Here is a 19,545-nt window from a genome sequence, read left to right as displayed (position 1 = left end):
GTTAGCAATCACTGTCTTTTAAAGACAGTTATTTTCAAATTTCATTATTATCATACCTTAAAGTCTGAGAAAGCCCACTAACAAATAGATGGTGGCTCTAGTGAGAAGGGGATTTAACTTGGGTGACCTTGACACAAACTTCACCTTTCCTAATTATGAGAATTTAAAATTTCTCAAGCTGTGAGTGTCTACATTCCTCGCAAATATAAAGAAATGTAAAGTCAAAAGGATTTGGTTCATTTTAATAACCATTTCTCCTCCTCCTCCTCCTCCTCCTCCTCCTCCTCCTCCTCCTCCTCCTCCTTCTTCTTCTTCTTCTTCTTCTTCTTCTTCTTCTTCTTCTTCTTCTTCTTCTTTTCTTCTTCTTTTGTTTGTTTGTTTGTTTGTTTTTGTTTTTTCCCCCCATCTGGTCATTGGAAAGTCTGTGGAGACAGTTCATGCTGCATTCTTAAGGAGACTAAACTCAACAGACCCAAGGCCTATCACATAGCTGGTATTTGGTTTATAGAGGTTTCAGTTCAATGGAAATCTTCCTTTTTATTGATCTCCAAATTCTATCTTCAGGAAATAGCAAAAAAATGGAGATATTTAATGAAAATCTCCAAATCTCTTTAAGACTGGCACACATGGGGTACCTGGGTGGCTCAGTTGGTTAAGCGTCCGACTTCGGCTCAGGTCATGATCTCACGGTCTGTGAGTTCGAGCCCCACATTGGGCTCTGTGTTGACAGCTCAGGGCCTGGAGCCTGCTCCAGATTCTGTGTCTCCCTCTCTCTCTGTCCCTCCCCTGCTCATGCTCTGCCTCTCTCTGTCAAAAATAAATAAACATTACAAAAAAAAATTTTTTTAAAGATTGGCACACACACACACACCACAGTCTCTCTCTTGCACACATACATTTACGTGCAGGTGCATAATATATAAAAATAAAACCAAAGGATACATATATTGTGTGTGTGTGTGTGTGTAACCAAGGTTTATTTCTCTTTCTGTCATAGATGGTTCTTCTTCCATCTTTGTAGCTAGGCCTTCTGAAACATGTGACATGTGGTCGCTAGGACTGGAGAAGGGAAAAATGAAAACAGGTCTCCAGCTTTTTAATTTTTTTTGAGGTATAACTGATATAGAACATGGTGTGAGTTTCAGGTATATGACATAATAATTCAACATTTGTATCTCTTATGAAATAACCACCAAGTATATCCCTCCTTTATCTTTTAGTGGGAAAACTGTGAAATTCAGAGATAAGGCATGCATTTGAAGAGACAAAATATTACATTTGGAGAGACAAAATGTTACATTAAGGGGCTTGATTGAAATCATTTTTATTTACTATATCCATGTTCTAAAATGAAGTACTTAGGGAAAATCGTATCCCACAATCCATTTGTTCTCTACAGAGTACTTGTATGCAAGAACAAAGTCTTTTCCTCTTATTTTGATTCCTTTGCCAGATATATTTTAGTGGATAGTCAATAAATAGTTGTTGATTAGATTGATCTTGACATAAGCCGAACATTAAAATAATCCTTTCAAAATTCAAGCAAAAATTCTGTAAGCATTTTCTTCAATAACGAAGGTTATTTAACATCATTTAATAGCTAAATTGGCTTCAATTTCTTCCCCTCAAATTTTGTTTTCTTGTTTGACATCCCATTAAAACTTGAAAACCATAAAATCTGCTGATGCTGAACAAATCTCAAATTATGCAGATTAGCAATTTTCATTTGTAATGTTCACATCATGAATTCATTATCATATTCCGCTTTGGGTCAAAGTTGCAGGGTTTTATAATTAGCTCCTCCTGTCCTATTAGCTGTAAGTGGCTTTCCCTGACTTGTTTCAAATGGAGATCTGCTTTGGTCTATAACCAATGGTATAAGAATAAAGCTTCAGAGCATTTCTAGATGACAACTATAACATCCAAGCTGAATTTTCCCAAGTAATTGGTTCACAGATTGCACTATTGTAGTAGATTTCAGACCTTTTTGGTGGTGGGGGGGGGACATCACTGATGGTAAGAAATACTTTTTAGATCTCAATTTAAATACACACACACACACACACACACACACACACACACACACACTGACCGAAATGAAAGTTTCACAGAACAATACTGGGTACGTATTGATGTTTTCTCTTCTATTCCATCCCATTCCACTCCATAAAATTTCTGGTCATAGCTACTAATAAATTTTGTGACCTACTAGTAGTGGTTCTCAATACTGGCTGAATATAAGAATCAACTAGGGAACTTAAAAAAAAAAAAAAGAAAGAAACTAAAGCCAAAGGCACAGTAGACCAATGAAATGAACTAGAGATTCTAGACATAAGCCTCCATCTATTTGGACTCTTGATTTATGATCATGTTGATACTATACAGAAGGGATAGGCATTTGAATATACAGATGGGGGGAAAAAACCTAGAATCCTGATTCTAACCTCGAAATTTATGCACATCTGAATGTTAATTTAGGTGTGGCAGGTAAAACTATAATTTCTAAATCTGCATTGTTCTGATATGATAGCCACTAGCAACTTGTTGCAATTGTGTCCCTGAAATATGGCTGGTCCAGTAGAGACAGGTTATAAGTGCAAAACGCACACCAGATTTCAAAAACTTACCAGAGAGAAAAAATTCATAATGTCTCATTAATAATTTTTATACTGGTTATACGTTGAGATGATAGTATTTGAGATATATCGTGTTAAATAAAATACATTATTACAATTAGTTTCACTTTTTTTCTTACTTCCTTAAATGTGACTAGGAGAAAACTTTCAGTTACATATTTGGCTCCAACTATTTTTCCACTGGACAACATCATTCTTGATGACGAAATAGAATCTATTCATGACCTGGGGGCAGGCAGTGATTTTTTTTTTAAAACAAGACACAAAAAGTACTAGCATAATGAAAAAGATCTATATATTGGACTATCCTAAAGCGAATAGCTTCTTTCCATCAAAGCTTACTATTAAAAGAGTAAGAGACAAGCTGCAGAGGGGAAGGAGACATTTGCCATACATATAAACAATGAAGAGTCATGTCCAGAATCAGTAAACAGGTCCATTAAAAAAGGTAGACCAACACAGTAGAAAATAGGGCAAGAGATTTTTTTTAATGTTTATTTTTTTTAATTTTTTTTTTAACATTTATTTATTTTTGAGACAGAGAGAGACAGAGCATGAACGGGGGAGGGTCAGAGAGAGGGAGACACAGAATCTGAAGCAGGCTCCAGGCTCTGAGCTGTCAGCACAGAGCCCGACACGGGGCTCGAACTCACAGACCGTGAGATCATGACCTGAGCTGAAGTTGGCCGCTTAACTGACTGAGCCACCCAGGCGCCCCTAATGTCTATTTTTGAGAGAGAGAGAGAGAGAGAGAGAGAGAGAGAGAGAGAGAGAGAGAATCCCAAATAGGCTCCATGCCATCAGCACAGAGCCCAACACAGGGTTCAAACTCACGAACCGTGAGATTATGACCTGAGCCAAAATCAAGAGTCAGATGTTTAACTAACTGAATCACCCAGGCACCCCTGGGCAAGAGATTTGAACAGGTACTTCACAAAAGAGCATATCAAGATGGCCAAGAAACATGAAACATGCTCAAAAATATGAAACAAGGTACTTCCCCTGATTAACCATTAGGGGGATGCAAATTAAAACCACAGGGACGTACCACTACACACCCACCAGAGAGGCTAAAATTTGAAAGACCGCAGAGGTGTTGGTGAGAATGTGAAGCAGCTAGAACTCTCATACACACATGTGGGAGTATATATTGGCACAACAGCTTTAGAAAACTATGTAACTATATGCCCTACAGAAATGCATATGCATGTTTACCAAAGGTATGTTGGAGAATGTTAACAAATAGTAGCATTATTTGTTACAGCCCCCAATTCAAAATAACCCACATTTCCTTCAACAGGAGAATAAAAAAATAGATTGCGATATAGTTATACCATGGAATACTAAACACCAGTGAAAATGAGTCAACCACTGTTACCTGCATTAACCTGGATGTATCTTAGTCATACATGTTGAGGGAAAGACTCTACACGCAAACGAATGCATTCAGTGGGATTCTGTTCATATAAGTTCCACTAGGCAACATTAATCCTTACTGTTAGAAGTTAGTCTAGGATAGTTGGAGAAAGTGGGGTAGTGACTGGGAAGGGACACAAATGCAGGGGCTAGGATGCTGGTAATACCCTGTTTCTTGGTCTGGCTGTTGGTTCTAACACAGGTGTGTTTACTTTAGTGATTTGTAACTTTACTATCCTACCCTGTGCTTTAATACATATGTTTGTTAAGCAACAATAACAACAATACTGATGACAGGATGGCACCTTCAGAGATCCTGATTTATGTGGTCTAAGGGGAGAGCTTGGCTTAAAAATATTTTCCAGGTAATTCCCATAGAGAGCCAGAGTTGAGAGCCAGTGCATTAATGGGTCACAACTGGCTCCTTCAAACACCATGCGCTGATACAAACTATAATCATTAAATGAGGCTGTGCTAGGCTCATATTATCTTTACTTAACTTGCACTGACTTTGAAGACATAGTTCACATTGATAAATCTTAGAGACATAAGGAATCACAAAGTTAAATGGCTTAGAAAGCAAAGCAGGTAACAAATTAGCAGTGATTAGCAGGGCCTGGTGATTAATCTTGTGCCTCCCTTAAGGCCTGCAGGTCCTATGATTATTTCCAGATCTTCTGGTCGTTTCAAATGAAACTATAGATCTGGATTTTTATGTGAAAATTCCTAAATTTGAAATGTTGGCTCAAATTGTTTTAAAGCGCTATGTAGGTCCCAAACTGATTGGGAGGTCCAATTCAGCCTATATCAAGATCTGCCACCGGTTTGTAACCCTGACTTAAAGTTTTAGAGTTAGAAGGAAACTTATGGGTATAATTGTGTAGACTGTTAATTATGTTTCCCTTTTCTGCTTCTGCAGGGATGCTGTGAAAGTGAAGGCGAAACTTTTATATATATATATACGTATATATATACACACGTACATACATATATAGTACGTGAATTCCTCCACAGAAATCTCTCATTTATACTCAAGGTAATTACTGTTCATTTTATTTGTACATTTACTGTTTAATTTATTTTACATTTTGTTTTATTTTATCTCTACTGTGTTTTCTTAGCTGTGATCTTGGAAAACTACAGCTGTGACCCAAAGCTTTATTGTTATGTGATATTGTTTTATGTGTTCTGGGGAGGAGAGGTGTCTGGGCAAGGCAAGTGCCGTGTTCTTCTCTATGAAATACTGTAGGTCCATATTCTGATTTTGTTTTTTGTTGTTTTGTTTTGTTTTGTTTTGTTTTGGAAAAAAACAAGGGCCCAGGAAGGGCCCAGGGCAGGAGTGCGCGTGGAATTAGGTGGCCCTCAGCCTGGCCCTATCCCCCTTCCCAGCCCCAAAATTGTCCTGCTGGGCTAGAAGCCCAGGGCATATGTGTGCAGATGCCCCAGTGTAGGTGCCCAAGTGTGAGTTCCTCGTCTCCTCCCCAACAGTCTCCTTTTGGCCATCCCTAGGCCTAAGGGTATGTTGTGCTGTCACTTTTTTGAAGGATACACCTGGAGAAGTGTCCATGGAGGCCTTGGAAGTGGACTTAGAGGTTGTTTAGGCATGGAATTCTAGGGTCCTAGGCAGCCCTAGCGAGTCTAGAAAGGGGCTATTGTGTATGTGGGGGCATGTAGCCTTGGGCCTATGGACTCTTCGCCCAGTGGGAGACAAGTGTGGCCAGAGGAATGCCAGAGTGGCATCTTTTAAAATAAGGCCAGGGTGTAAGGGTGGGACTGCTCCTGGGCATGAAGCTTAGGGCCCTTTGTACACAGTTGGTGCTTAATGATATCACTAATTGATGCATGACAGAGTGACAAAGGCTGAGCGATTTCAGAATTGCCATGGACTATGTAAATGTGACTCCTCTCTACCATCACGCCCTGTAAACATCCACCTGACAGCATGGCAAAGGTTGAAATTGCTTAGATTTCATAAGATGACTGACAGCTGAGTAACATTCCCAACCTCATAAACTAGCAAGAAGAAAAATTTACTGAGAAACAGCTTCACTTGGCAGGGAAGAGAAGCATCTAGTGTTCTCCCCACCCTTGAACGAAAGGACTTCACTGAGGCTCCAATAGGGATCTCTTGGTATATTTTAAGAGACTCCACACAAGTTTAGTGTCTCTCTCTCTCTCTCTCTTTTTAATATTTACATATTTTTGAGAGACAGGACAAGCAGGGGAGGGGCAGAGTGGGGGTGGGGGCACAGAGGATCTGAAGCAAGTTCTGTGCTGACAGCAGAGAGCCCAATTCGGGGCTGGAACTTGTGAACCATGACATCATGACCTGAGCCAAAGTCAGACTCTTAACTGACTGAGCCGCCCAGATGCCCCTAGAGTGGTGTCTCTTTCACTTATATTTCATACACTTCTTGCACTTGGGATCTTTGCTGTTGAATATCATGCAATCCTTTCATTCACCATCTTTCAGAGCATTGCTGTCTTTCACATCGGCCTTAAGACATCCATATTTAAACTTCACTAACATGAGTGACACAGAGGAACTCTGAATCCCCCCGTCCAGCACGTGAAGCTAGCCGCCTGCCCTGTGGGTCCTCTCTACTCCAGTTCCACCACCGTCTCTTCCCCTAGGTTCACACGTTGCCCTGCTTCACAAAATTCGGATTAGTCATCCCCAGTAGCACTTCAGCCAACTATATTTCTTGGAGAAAAAAGTCTTAGCTTAAAGAAAAAGGTCTTTAAAAAGGAAGGCTTAGGAAGCCGTAGACCTCAAATTAGGATCAATAGAGGAGTAGCTGGAAAATCACATTGGCACATGACTGACGTATGTCCCCCAGGGAAAAGGGAATTGACTGGGTGCAAGATGTGGCCTTGACATAGGGAACTCTGTATATGTTAGCACAGTGTTTTCTCTTGTTTGTAGCATAGATTTGCATTAATAGACAGAAATCAGAGACTGAAATGAAAATTATGTTTTGGGGAGAAAGTTAAGGATACCCTTTTGGAAAGAATGTATGTTTGAAAAGTCTGGTGGCGGGGCGCCTGGGTGGCGCAGTCGGTTAAGCGTCCGACTTCAGCCAGGTCACGATTTTGCGGTCCGTGAGTTTGAGCCCCGCGTCAGGCTCTGCGCTGATGGCTCAGAGCCTGGAGCCTGTTTCCGATTCTGTGTCTCCCTCTCTCTCTGCCCCTCCCCTGTTCATGCTCTGTCTCTCTCTGTCCCAAAAATAAATAAACGTTGAAAAAAAAATAAAAAAAAATTAAAAAATTAAAAAAGAAATGTCTGGTGGCTCAGTAGGCTCGGGTCATTACCCGAGGTCTTGATTTCGGCTCTTGATTTTGGCTCGGGTCATTACCCCCTGGGTCATGGGATCGAGCCCCGTGTTGGGCTTTGAGCTGGGCATGGAACCTGCTTGGGATTCTTTCTTTCCCTCTGCCCCTCTCCCCCACTCACACTCTCAGTCTCTCTCTAAAAAATAAAAATAAATTTTAAAAAGTTCAAAAAAAAGTCTGGAAACCTAGGGAAATTTTTATTTTTAAATAATGTTACATTTTCATACAATATATGCAGGATGTTTTTCCCTCCAGTCACTTTTGCAGGCAAAATTGCTCTGAATTTGAAGCCATGGATTTAATCATTAATCAAAAACTGTAAAATGAATAAATGAAATATTTTCCCTATGTTCTAGACTTTGCACATGCCCTCCCTAAGTCTCTGTCTCTGTCTCTCTTGATCTCTATTGTCTCTCTGTCTCTGTCTCTCCTGCTCTGTACTTAAATTGCGCTGTGCTGATACAGTGCAGAGTCCGACTGCGGGCTCAAACTCACAAACCCTGAGATCGTGTCCTGAGCCAAAATCAGGAGCTGAACGTTTGACTGAGCCAGCCACGTGCCCCTTATTGTCCTAAATTTGTTGTGATTTCGGACTCAAAGAAAAAGGCCGTTGCGAACATGTAGTTGGGATTTTTTTCCTGCACTCCTTCACTACCTCTGGGCCCTATACTGTAAGCTTCCACACCCACCACACCTCACCCTCCTCTGAAGATTTCGAGAATCTTTGTCATCTTGTTCTTTTCCAAAGACTGCTTCATTCTGCGGGGGCAGCAGGCTGTGTGACAGGAAACCCTGCCTTTAAGTATTACGTAAGCATATGTTTTAAAACCATTAAAATCTGGGCTTGCTTCATCAGTGTGCCTTAGTAACCCCATGTCCTTCCCTGAAAGTAATTTGGCATCCTCCTCATCTGTGAGAGGAATGTTCCAGATTCTTTCTTGATCAAGATGGGGCCCCACACCCTCCTTTAGGTTTTACTCTCTTTCATAAAATGACTCCTTTGGTGACACTGCCCAAGACAGGTTCTAGTGAGGTAAGAAATCCCTCTGTCACTGAGGAACTGAGTTACCGCGTCAAGTGACACTCATCCCTCAGAAAAGCTGTCGCCTTGCCAACACTTAGTCTAGGCAGCCTTAACACTGATGAGGGTATTGCAGGAAACCAGTGAATGATGGCTGACTATTGGGCCACCTGGAAGACCATGGCGCCATTGATGAGGAAATGTAAATAGTGACAGTACTAACACCTACAGCTTATTGAGCACTTCCTGGACACCCCAAGTTACACAAAGTGATTTAGACACATGACCTTACTTAATGCCGACTTAGACTGTAGAGAAGTAAAAGATATTGTGCCTATTTTGCAGATGAGGAATTCAAGGCTTAGAGGAAGTCACGCACTCTCCTAGCTCAGGTATCGGGAAAGGGTGACGATGAGCATTCAGAGTCCCAAACCCCTATTCCTTGGTAAGCCAATAGGCCTAGGGTTGCCCCATGTCCTGTCCCAGAAATTCTACCACGGTGTGTCATGGTTGAGGGGGCTGGGGTCTGGGTATCACCCTAGGGGAGTCTGATGATCGGGAAGGTCTGAACTAGATGACACTGTGTAGTATTGCCTCTGCAGGACTGTCTCCAAGTTTTCTGTTTGGCAAAGTTTGTGTCCATCACGTAGGCTTCCCTTACTGAAAGAAATAAATGGAACTGGTTATCGTTTCCCAGCAGTGAGCAATGTGCAGGTTATGGGGAGAACGTAGTTGTGAAGGGGCAGGGGTGTCTCCTTACTCTCCCTTGGGGAATCTTTTTAAACTTAGCATTTAATCCTACTGTCTAAACCAGCCTGACGTCAGATTCTTGGCCAGACCCGGTAAGGGTTAAGATCATAAGATACCATGACTCTGTAACATGGGTCCAGCATTCTGCCGTGTTCAGGTATTTCTACATACCGAATCACTCTTAATCTGCAATAGGTCTCTGTGGAAGGCAGGACTGGCACCATGGAGCACATGGAGCAAACAAAGATTCAGAGGGACTGAGTTGCCCAAGTTCACTTAGTTTTAGGAGGCAGGGCTGGCGCTCGAACCTTGGGCTTTCTGACACTAAAGCCATAGTTCTTTCTCAAGTTTTGCGACTGGTTGAAAGACAACGAGCTACTTGAGCTGGTGTGTGAAGCACTACATTCTTTTTTTTTTCTTCTTTTTAAATTTTTGATTATATTCATCAGTTATGGGCCTGCAGTTTGTGGGACGGTCTTGCTGACTCTTCTGACTACATGGTGGGGAGGCTCCTGCAACAGCACCCTTCCGCGCCACCCAGGAGGGCTCTGCAGACATGAGGCCAATCCTCTGGTCTCTCAAATGGGAGAACTGAGACAGGACCAGGGCGTCTCCTCAGGCTCTTCTGTGAGTCACCGTCAGCGAGCTTCCCAGCCCCCTTCTTGCCTACATCACTCACTTGTGCCTGTGACTAATAACAGGGTAATTTGTGGAGCAAGATGGGTAACTGACCAGGCCAGGGAAGAGAGCTTGCAAGAAAGGACTCGGTGGAGAGGAGCAAAATATTTAATAGCAGTTGGAAAGGAAATGGTGATGTGATGCTAACTGGGTTAAAATTTCTTTACATTGCAACAGCATTGCCTAGTTACCCAGCTATTCATTTACCTTTTAGACTTCGAAAGTTAACTTTAAAAGAATGGGGGGTGGGGGTGGGGAGGAATTCTACCTTTGAAGGCAGAATTATGAAAAATCCATCCTATGTAACTTTCTCGTAGATTCCCTCCCAATCATCCCTCGCCCATTTTCTTTGAACCCTAGGATTTACATGCTTCTAAGACTTATCTATTCTTTAACTTTGCTTCACATCCTTCTGATTTCAGTCATACCTGCTTTTCTGCAAGTTCCTAGCCATGTGACTGGTCTCAGTAAACATCCTTGATCAGGGCCTCGTTTTTGGCCCTGAGCTGGACTTTGGCAATGTCTGTCAATTAATGACTGGAACAGAGATAAAGCAGAAATGTGATAAAGTTGAAGAAGCATCTGGAAGAATTACATTTTGGTGAATCCTGTCTCCATAAACTGCATTTTCTCTCTTATCTTCATTACCTTTGGCATCTCAAGTCAGTTTATATAGATAGATCTTTCTACTGGCTATGGAAGCACACTCTATTTTCTCTGAAATTGTTAGAGTACAAAAGATATTCTCATAATTAGCTTTTGCATCTTTAAGAAGGCTATGAGAAGTTTTAGTAGGTAACAAACTTGCCTTACTTCAAATCAGCCAGTAGCTTTTGTAAGTGAAACATTTACATGAAAAAATGATTGTCTTAAAATGTTAATGTGAAACAAATCACCTTAATAACACCTTTTAGTAATGGGAAACTGTGTGTGTATTGGGAAAAAGCTGGCTTTCCTGGGTTTGCTTGGACAGTGCACCTGTATTTCCCTGGGACTCCATTTCTTCATATGTACAGGGCTAGACTGGATGATTGTATGGTTTTTAGAACAAAATTTACCTTTGTTGATTTGAGTCATTAAGCAGAAATCGGCTATAAATTTTCCTAATATTGGATCAACAGTAACAAATTGTCAACAGTAACAATAATTTAAAATTTTCAACACCAAGAGTTTTACCATTTTTTCATTCCTTCTAGTTTGCCTTTACACACACACACACACACACACACACACACACACACACACACACACACTGAGATGTATATGTATAAAGTAGTATAAAAATGAGATGATATACCATCATATCATTATAGTATAGATATAATTTTGAATTTTGGGGTTTTTTTACAAGTCTAAACACTTCTCATGTTGGTAAACATCATAATTGTTAGTCTTAGCTGAATGTTATTGCATAGAGCTAACATTTCAAAATATACTTAAACCTTTCAGATTTTTAAAAATCATTATTATGAACACTGAGACTGAAGTAGTATTTATTAACTATAGCCTAAACATATTTTTTGTCCGGTTTCACATATATTCCTAGGTAGGCTTGAACATTTTGGTGACTTCTAAACTTATTACTCTAAAGGGTGGTATCACTTATGTTTTTTTTTAAATGTAGTAGTTTTAACTATATCACAGCACTGTATATTATTTTTAAATAACTTAATTTAAGAGGTGTCAGTTAAAGAATTTAAAGTTAAAGAAGAAAGTTCATTTTAGCTCCTCCTCTTCAGAAGGGCAAATGATATTGAACAGCTTGACTTCAATTTATTATTATTTATTATTATTTATTTATTATTTATTAACAGGCATGTAATAAAGTGATTTACAAACATTTACTCACTCACAGAGTACATTACCACCACTGTTTTGTAGATGGAGAGATTGACATTGACATTAAGTTAGCTGTCTGGGGGCACATAGTTAGTCAACTGTCAGAACCAGGTCTTAAATCCAGGCAGTCTGGCTCCAATATCCATGTGCTTGACTGCTGTGCTGTATACTGACTCCCTTAATATCTATTGAGCACTTACTGTTTGTACACTTACTGTATGCCAAGTTAGGGATGCTGTTGTGAGCAAAACAGGTGTCCTGCCTATTCTTGTGCATCTTGAAGTCTAAGGTGGGAGCCAGAATCCAATCAACATACAAACATGTAATTACAAATTTAATACAGGTTGTGAAGGAAAAGAACAGGGGGTGATGGCAATATTTGGTTTAGATTTGGAGCAATGTGTGGTGGGGGGCAGGGGACATGGAAATCCTTGCTGGAACTCTTAGGGAGGCTTAAGTTGGGGCTTGAAGGATTAGGAGGAGAGAGTTGGGTGAAGATGGGGAAAAGGAGTCCTGGCAGAAGGAATAGTCAATGCACATACTGGGAGGCAGGTTAAGAACTTTGTGTTTTGTTCTCAAGAGTCTGAAAGCAGACCTGACTTGCGGGATCACAAAGTGAGGAACATGGGAGGCACAAGTCAGCCTGGAAAAGCAGACAGGGATCTAGTGGCCCAGGATCATTCCCAGGAGACCATGCAGAGGTGAGGGCGGGCCATGAGGAGCTGCCTCCAAACAAAGGGGGGGCCGCTGGGACCCTAAGCCTCCGGCAGAGCCATCCCCACGTTGGGTTTTTCTGCACACAACAGCAAACAGTAACTTGTGATTTTCTAGGAATTAAACTTCATTGGCTCAATATTTAAGTTAGGAAGCAGGCTATTTAAGCTAGGAACCCAGATCAAGGCGTATTGTGAAATTTTATGACAGAGCCAAGAGAAACATGGTCTGAAGAGAATGGCACTAGGGGATTGCCCTGGCTTCAAAGAGAGCTTGACCCCATACAGATGCCAAGTGCCTAGTTGGCATTTTAGGAGTTTATTAGTTTTGCTGGGAAAATATCCCAATTATGTTTACTAAACAGGGAGAACTTATTGCCCTAGTGGGAAGTGATGGCTGCTCATGGGGACATTAACCTAAGCCTTGGAATGGAGAAAGGAGCAGAGGAGGAGAAGCACATCTTTCTGAAATCTCCAGGCATCATTTAATCTGTAACCAAACTCTACACACAGTATTAGAAGGGAAAAATGAGAGGGTTCTCCCTTCTGCTTTGGAACTTCAGAGCCTTTTTTCATTTTTTGATTTTTTTTGTTCAGAATAACCTTAGCTTCTGTTAATTCATATTAGATTAAGCATATTAGATTAAAAATTGGACTTTTCCACCAAGGCAGTCTGGGCCCAATCAAGATTGGAGAAAATAAAGGATTGGCCAGTAGGAAGAACTGTATAGAATGCAGGGATCACTGCTGTAGGAAACCCTCATGACCCCTGGGGCTGAGCTAGAGCATGCAAGGAAATGCCACCCTATCTGCACCGCCCCCTCCCCCTCCGCCAGAGGCACACCTGTTGGGGAGGACACAGAGGAATTACCAGCAGAATAGGCTGGAAAGCAGCCCCCTAGAACTTGCCAGGAATCTGCCCTCCAGAATGCGGGGGAGACCTAGTCACTGGAAAGTGTCTCACTGGCAGCACTCCCCAAGTACAAAACTCCCCAGGGAGAATCTGCTGGCTGCTCAGGGCTCCTGGAGCCTTTCACTGGAGCCTTTTCACTGACTTTCACCAGAGTCAGGAAGCAAAACCCTTTCATCCTGCAACATCCCTCCACCATCCTCTATTGATAGAGCTCCAGGGCCAGCTGGCAAAGGGAAAATAGGAAAGGAAGCAGACCCGTTCACAGAACAGGCAAAAAAACCGGTGGATTTGCAGTTGAGAGGCAATGAATTGATAATTGGCACAGGCTCCATACAAGAAGCCCTGTAGGCAGAGCAAATCCTGAGCATGCTCCCCAGTAGGCAAAATACTAATGGAAATACAGGTCCCCAATTGACTTATTATTTTAAAAAGTCCCCCAGAGTTTTTAACTTATTGAATTTAAATTACTGAGCTCTTTATATATTCTAGATACAATGTTTTCCTATTGCAAATATTGCAAATATTTTCTCCCAGTCTATATAGGCTTCCTTTTTGTTCTCTACGTGATATTTTTGTTGTTGTTGAGCAGATGTCTCCAGATTTTATAATCTACCTGGAAAAAATATAACACAATATGGCAATGTAGTTTTTATTTCCTTCTCCTTCATATTTTTCTATATATATGAGAGTTACGGTCTGAGCTGTTAAAACAAAAAGGACCCAAAATTCAACGGCTTCTTGACAACAAGAGTTTCTTTCTCTTGTATGTAACTGTCCAGACATGTGGTAGGCCAGGATAATGGGCTAATTGGCCTCAAAGATTGCTTCTATCCTGTCATCCCTATTTCTAGCTATTAGGATGGAAGAAAGAGAGAAACAGAGACACACAGCTTGGAATTTAGGGATATTACTCAAGTGAATTCCACTGCTGTGTCATTGACGTGGACACAGTCACGCATGGCCAAATCTAGCCACAGGAGAGATTGGGCAGTGTCTCACATGGCAGGACAGCCACATGACCAGGGAAAACCTGGGGCCAGGGGTATATGGGGACTGTAACCAAAAGGAAGAATCACTGAATACTCAGGACATCCTGATACCCCTCAATGACATCTTTGAGGTGATATCCTGGTTGTGTTTGCAAATGCTCTGTATTTTTCTTTTTTTTAAGCTATAGGTCTGTCTTGAATTTCTTCAAGGCTTTAAATTGATATAATGGTAAAATTTAACATGAGAGAGTTACTTATCTTATTGTAAGTCAGTTACTTCTCTACACAGAGTATAGGTTTTGTTTATTTATTGATTTATTCATTCATTCATTCATTCATTCATTCATTCATTCATTTTTCTCTTCAGTTTTCTCACTGTAAGCCCAAACATTTATAGGCTTTTAGTGCACTAATTTAGTCACAATAAATATTCCTCAGAGGTAAGTTAGTCTATCACTTGCATTGTCTTATCCAATTGAAATGGCACAATTTATTTATTTTTAAGTTTGTATTTATTTTGAGAGAAAGCGCACCAGAGCACGCATGAGAGGGGAGGGGCAGGGAGAGACTCCCAAGCAGGTTCAGTGCTGTCAGTGCAGAGCCTGACACGGGACTTGATCTCACGAACTTTGAGATCATGCCCTGAGCTGAAATCAAGTGTCAGAGGCTTATAACTGAGCCACCCAGGCGCCCCTTAAAATGCTTTTAGAGCTGGAATTTACAGTTGGCTCAGTCCTTACGCCATTGACAGGAAGCAAGTAGCTGCTAATGTTTTCCTATGTGTTTATCTTGAAGGCTTAACCAGTTTTTTTGGCTGAGTTAGTAGAATTCATTCCAAAGAAAACACAAACAGATGAAATGTAGATAAACATATTTACCTGATCCCTTGCACCAAATTTTAAAAATTGTTTGGCAACTAATAAAAATGAGATGGTTTTTAGATAATTAAATTACATATCACTTTTGGCTCTAGCGTCACTCCTTGATTGTTCAAAAGTCTATGCCAGCCTCGGCAAACCTTCTGTCCATCCATTCAACAAGTCCTTACTTAGTGTGTACTGTGTGGCAAGCCTCGGGTGTACAATAGTGAACAATCCAGGCACACTCTTTGCTCCTCTGGAGTTGCCTTTCTTGTTAGCAGAGGACCCTGGTCCCACTGCAATCTGGCCGGTCACCCAGTCTCCAAAGCTCTCACCAACTGTCACATCCTCCAACACTAATAATACTCTGAGCTAGTGAACATCGATTCAAATGGGTCTTTCCATCACTTTATTGCTCAGAAATACACCGTAACTTCAATTAGAGTTGTCTGCCTAGTTTCCCATTTCTCGTCACTGGCCTCTGAGAGCTGTGTTCTGTTCTGTAGACTCCCTCTCTCGTCACTCTCCTCTCTCCAAGAGATATGTTCTGTAGCGTTATCTCCTAAGGTGATGGGGTTACTTACAGTCAGTACTGCATGGATAATTAGCAGTAGGGATTGCATGGATAATTACCAGAATTTGATAATTTGCCCAAAACTTCAGCCTAACTTGGAGTTCTCACCTCAGCAAGGGTTCAAGTGCCACGTTTTTTTTAGTACTTTGCAAAAATGTTGCTGCAAATAGTGATGAACTTGTGGTCCAGATGGTTTTATTTCTTCAGTCCTAAGGTCAAATTTAATGGTGTTCATTTGAGAAAGTGGCTCAGCAGGCTTCTTTCACCCTGTTGGGGTTCTGTATCCATGAGGTCAGAAAATCATGAGTCATAAAAACCCACATTAGTTAGATTGTCTTCCTGCAAACTACTGGCAGCTGCAGCCGCAAATAGGGTTTGAAACTTCCACAGTATTGGCAGGTGGGAAAACACAGCTGGACTGTGATGCTTCCTCCAATACTGATACTTCCTCAAAGTAAAAGGAAATAAATGCAGGTATTTTTCTTGCAAATATTTCTTACTTTAAAAAAGAGCTTCAGATATTTTTAATGTAAATACTATGGTTCCTTCAGATATTTTTATATAAATAGGAGTTGCAGTACTCAGAGAATGGACGAGGGATGGGAAAGGGGGACTTTTGAATAGCAGATGGGAACAGAGCTGACAATATTTCAGTTGCCAGAAAGGCCTAGAGCTGAGCTAAAGGAATGGAGAGGTGGGCTGCGAATTTGCCATGGGAGTCAGTGGGCTTCCCAGACTGTCCCAGACGCCACCGGCATAGAGGCCTTGAATGACAGATTCATTGTTGCCAATGCTCAGGATTGTGCTTACAGCAGTAACCTGTGTAGGCTTTTAAAAATGCAGGCTTTTCCTGGGATGCCTAGGTGATTCAGCTGGTTGAGCATCTGGACTCTTGATTTCAGCTCAGGTCACGATCCCAGGTTATGATCCCAATGTTGTGCCACATCAGGCTCCCTGCTGAGCATGGAGCCTGCTTAAGATCCTCTCTCTCTCTCTCTCTCTCTCTCTCTCTCTCTCTCTCTCTCCCGCTCTGCCCCTCTCCCCTCCTCAAATGTGAGCTCTCTCTCTCTCTAAAATAAAAAAATGCAAGTATTCCCTCATGTCAGTGTTTTCTAATTCTCTTTCCACCTGGCTATTATTGAAATATTGCTATACTTCATTAACACAACATAAAGATATCGCTTCACTGGCTGCACAGGTAATATATCTTGTCGTCTACCACGCATCTTTTTAAGGCTGTGTCAGGGAGGCCAGCAGTCTCTTTTACACTGAACCAAAAAATACCTTACACAGTGACTATTAATAATGCCACTGTGATTTGAAACTTAGGCAGTGCAGGAGCCAAAATGGAAGAGGGAGAGAAGAAAGGGGATAAATAAGTGCTCGTTGTCTGCAAGATGAGATCAGAGGGAGGAACTGACAAATGCTACAGGCTGCCTGCCCCTAGATTCCTGCTTCTCCGTGTAAGCCCTCTTGGTTAGAGGCAACAAAATCCACCTCTGTCTTAACCATCTTAAACACAGGGCTTCATTGGAAGCAGCCCACAGCCCTGAAGGAAGGCCGGTGGACCAGACTCGGATGACAGTGGAAACCAAGAAACCGGGGGTGGGGGGGTGGGGTGGGGGGATGGGATCAGGAAGGCCAAAAAGCTAAGAGATGACAACGATCTTTTCAACAGCAGTGGCCTAGGCAGGATGCCATCGGCTGCCGTTGGATATCGCTGTCTGCTCCAGACTCAAAGCCCTGAGGAAAGCATCCAACTGGCCAAGCCTAGGCCATCCCAGCCAACTGTCAGCAGATGGAGAACGGTCCATGTTGGCTCTCTCGGTGGGAAAGGCAGTGCTCCGCCCCTTCCCCCCCCCCCCCCAATTGGTGGTGATTTCCCCTGCTGCTCTGAGAGCCAGATGCTGGGCTACCTCCAAAATGGCATGTCCGATACACTAGGGTCAGGGAGAAGTGGCTATAAAGGAGGCCAGAGGTACTGGCACAGGCTTGTGGCCTTAGGAACAGCTAGCAGGAGGCTGAGGGACCGTGACCTGTTTCTTGCTAGTCGACCCAAGTGGCCCAGAGGATTGGAGACTGCTGGCCCTGGTTTTCTTCAGCTCATTTCTCTGTGTTTAGCCTCTGATCTCATCCTGAGAGAAGTAACAGGATGGTAGAGAGGCTGGCTGGAGGCATCGCCTGAATTTTTAAAGCCCACTGCTAGAGCTGAAATGTGGGCTTGTGGATGTCTACCGAACACCCTTACACCCAGGGGGCGCGGTCATCTAGGACAGCCGCTTCTCCTTCAGGGCGGTTAGTCTGTTTTTGCTTTTAAAGCATGCTATTTCTTTCCCCCAGAAAGTCATGAGCTTTAAGTCATGCTGAAATCTGAATCTGGATATAGTCTTTCCTTCATTTAATTACTTTTCTTGGTTCGTGGACACAAGCTTGACACAGGTGAATTTGGGAGGTAAAACATAAGCCCCATACATGAAATAATGGGAAGCTTTAGCAGGATGAGCTCTGGGTTAAAAGGGTTGAAGTGGAGGAGGCTTCTTTTTTTAATTTTTTAAAAGTTTATTTATTTATTTATTTATTTAGAGAGCAGGGGAGGGGCAGAGAGAGAGGGAGAGAGAGAGAATCCCAAGCAGGCTCCACACTGTCAGTGAGGAGCCTGATGCAGAGCCTGAACTCATGAACCACAAGATCATGACCTGAGCCTAAATGAAGAGTCGGATGTTTAACTGACTGAGCCATCCAGGCACCCTGTGGAGGAAGCTTCTTTCCTGTTTCTTTTTTCTTTTTTTGTGATATAATTCATATACCACACAATTCACCCATCTAAAGTGTGCAATTCAACATTTTTTAGTATCTTCACGGTTGTGCAGCCAACACCACATTCAATCTTTGAACATTTCCATCAGCCCAAAAAGAAACTCTGTACCCATTATCAATCACTCCCCATTTCGCCCCACACTCCCTTCATACACCCTAAGGAACTAGTAACCTACATTCTGTCCCTATGGATTTACCTCTTCTGGACATTTCACATAAATGGAATCATACAATATGTGGCCTTTTGTGTCTGGCTCCTTAGCACATTTTCAAGAGCCATCCATGTTGTAGCATGAAGCCTTCCAATTCTCCTACATACCCTCTTGAATGCCTACATGTAGAATTGCTGGGTCATATGGAAACTCCACAGTGAACGTTTCAAGGAACTGCCAGACTGTCTTCCACAGCATCTGTACCATTTTACTTCCCACCAGCCATGTCCTCCACATCCTTGCCAACACCTGTTATCTTTATGATGATAACCATCCTACTGGGTGTGGACAGTACCTCTGAGGTGGTTTTGATTTGCATTTCCTTCATGGCTAATGAAGTTGAGAGTTTTTTTCATGAGCTTAGTGGCCATTTGTGTATCTTCTTTGATGAGATATTCAGGTTCAGATTCTTTGCCCATTTTTAAGTTGGATTATGTGTCCTTTTATTATTGAGTTGCAAGAGTTCTTTATATAGTCTAGATACAAATCCCTGATCAGACATATGATTTTCAGGTATTTTCTCCCATCCTGTGGGTTGTCTTCTTCACTTCCTGATGGTGTTCCTTGGCGCACAAAAGGTTTTCATTTTGATGAAGTCCAATTTATCAATTATAAAAATTTTGACATTTGTGCTTTTGGTGTGATATGTAAGGAGGCTTTGCCTAACCCACAGGACTGCGTAGACCTATCTAGTCTTCTAAGAGTGTTTTAATTTTAGCCCTATAAGGGTCCATAAAGGCCTATAAGGTGTGTGCCTCATGTTGAGTTAAACTTTGTGAATGGTGTGAAGAAGG

The 19,545-nt window shown here is 41.8% G+C and overlaps 1 protein-coding gene across 2 annotated transcripts in view; it reads left to right on the top strand.

The window, feature by feature from the left end:
* The window catches only part of CERS3 (ceramide synthase 3), a 116,752-nt gene that overhangs the window by 15,253 nt on the left and 81,954 nt on the right, over window positions 1–19,545 (top strand). For both annotated transcript variants that reach the window (XM_045058884.1, XM_003986866.6), the window contains exon 2: window positions 4,972–5,088. The gene's annotated coding sequence lies outside the window, so the exon portion shown is untranslated. The remainder of the gene's footprint in view (window positions 1–4,971; window positions 5,089–19,545) is intronic.

Source organism: Felis catus, chromosome B3 (assembly GCF_018350175.1).
Source record: "Felis catus isolate Fca126 chromosome B3, F.catus_Fca126_mat1.0, whole genome shotgun sequence".
NCBI lineage: Eukaryota > Metazoa > Chordata > Mammalia > Carnivora > Felidae > Felis > Felis catus.
This window is presented reverse-complemented; position numbering and strand designations above follow the sequence as displayed.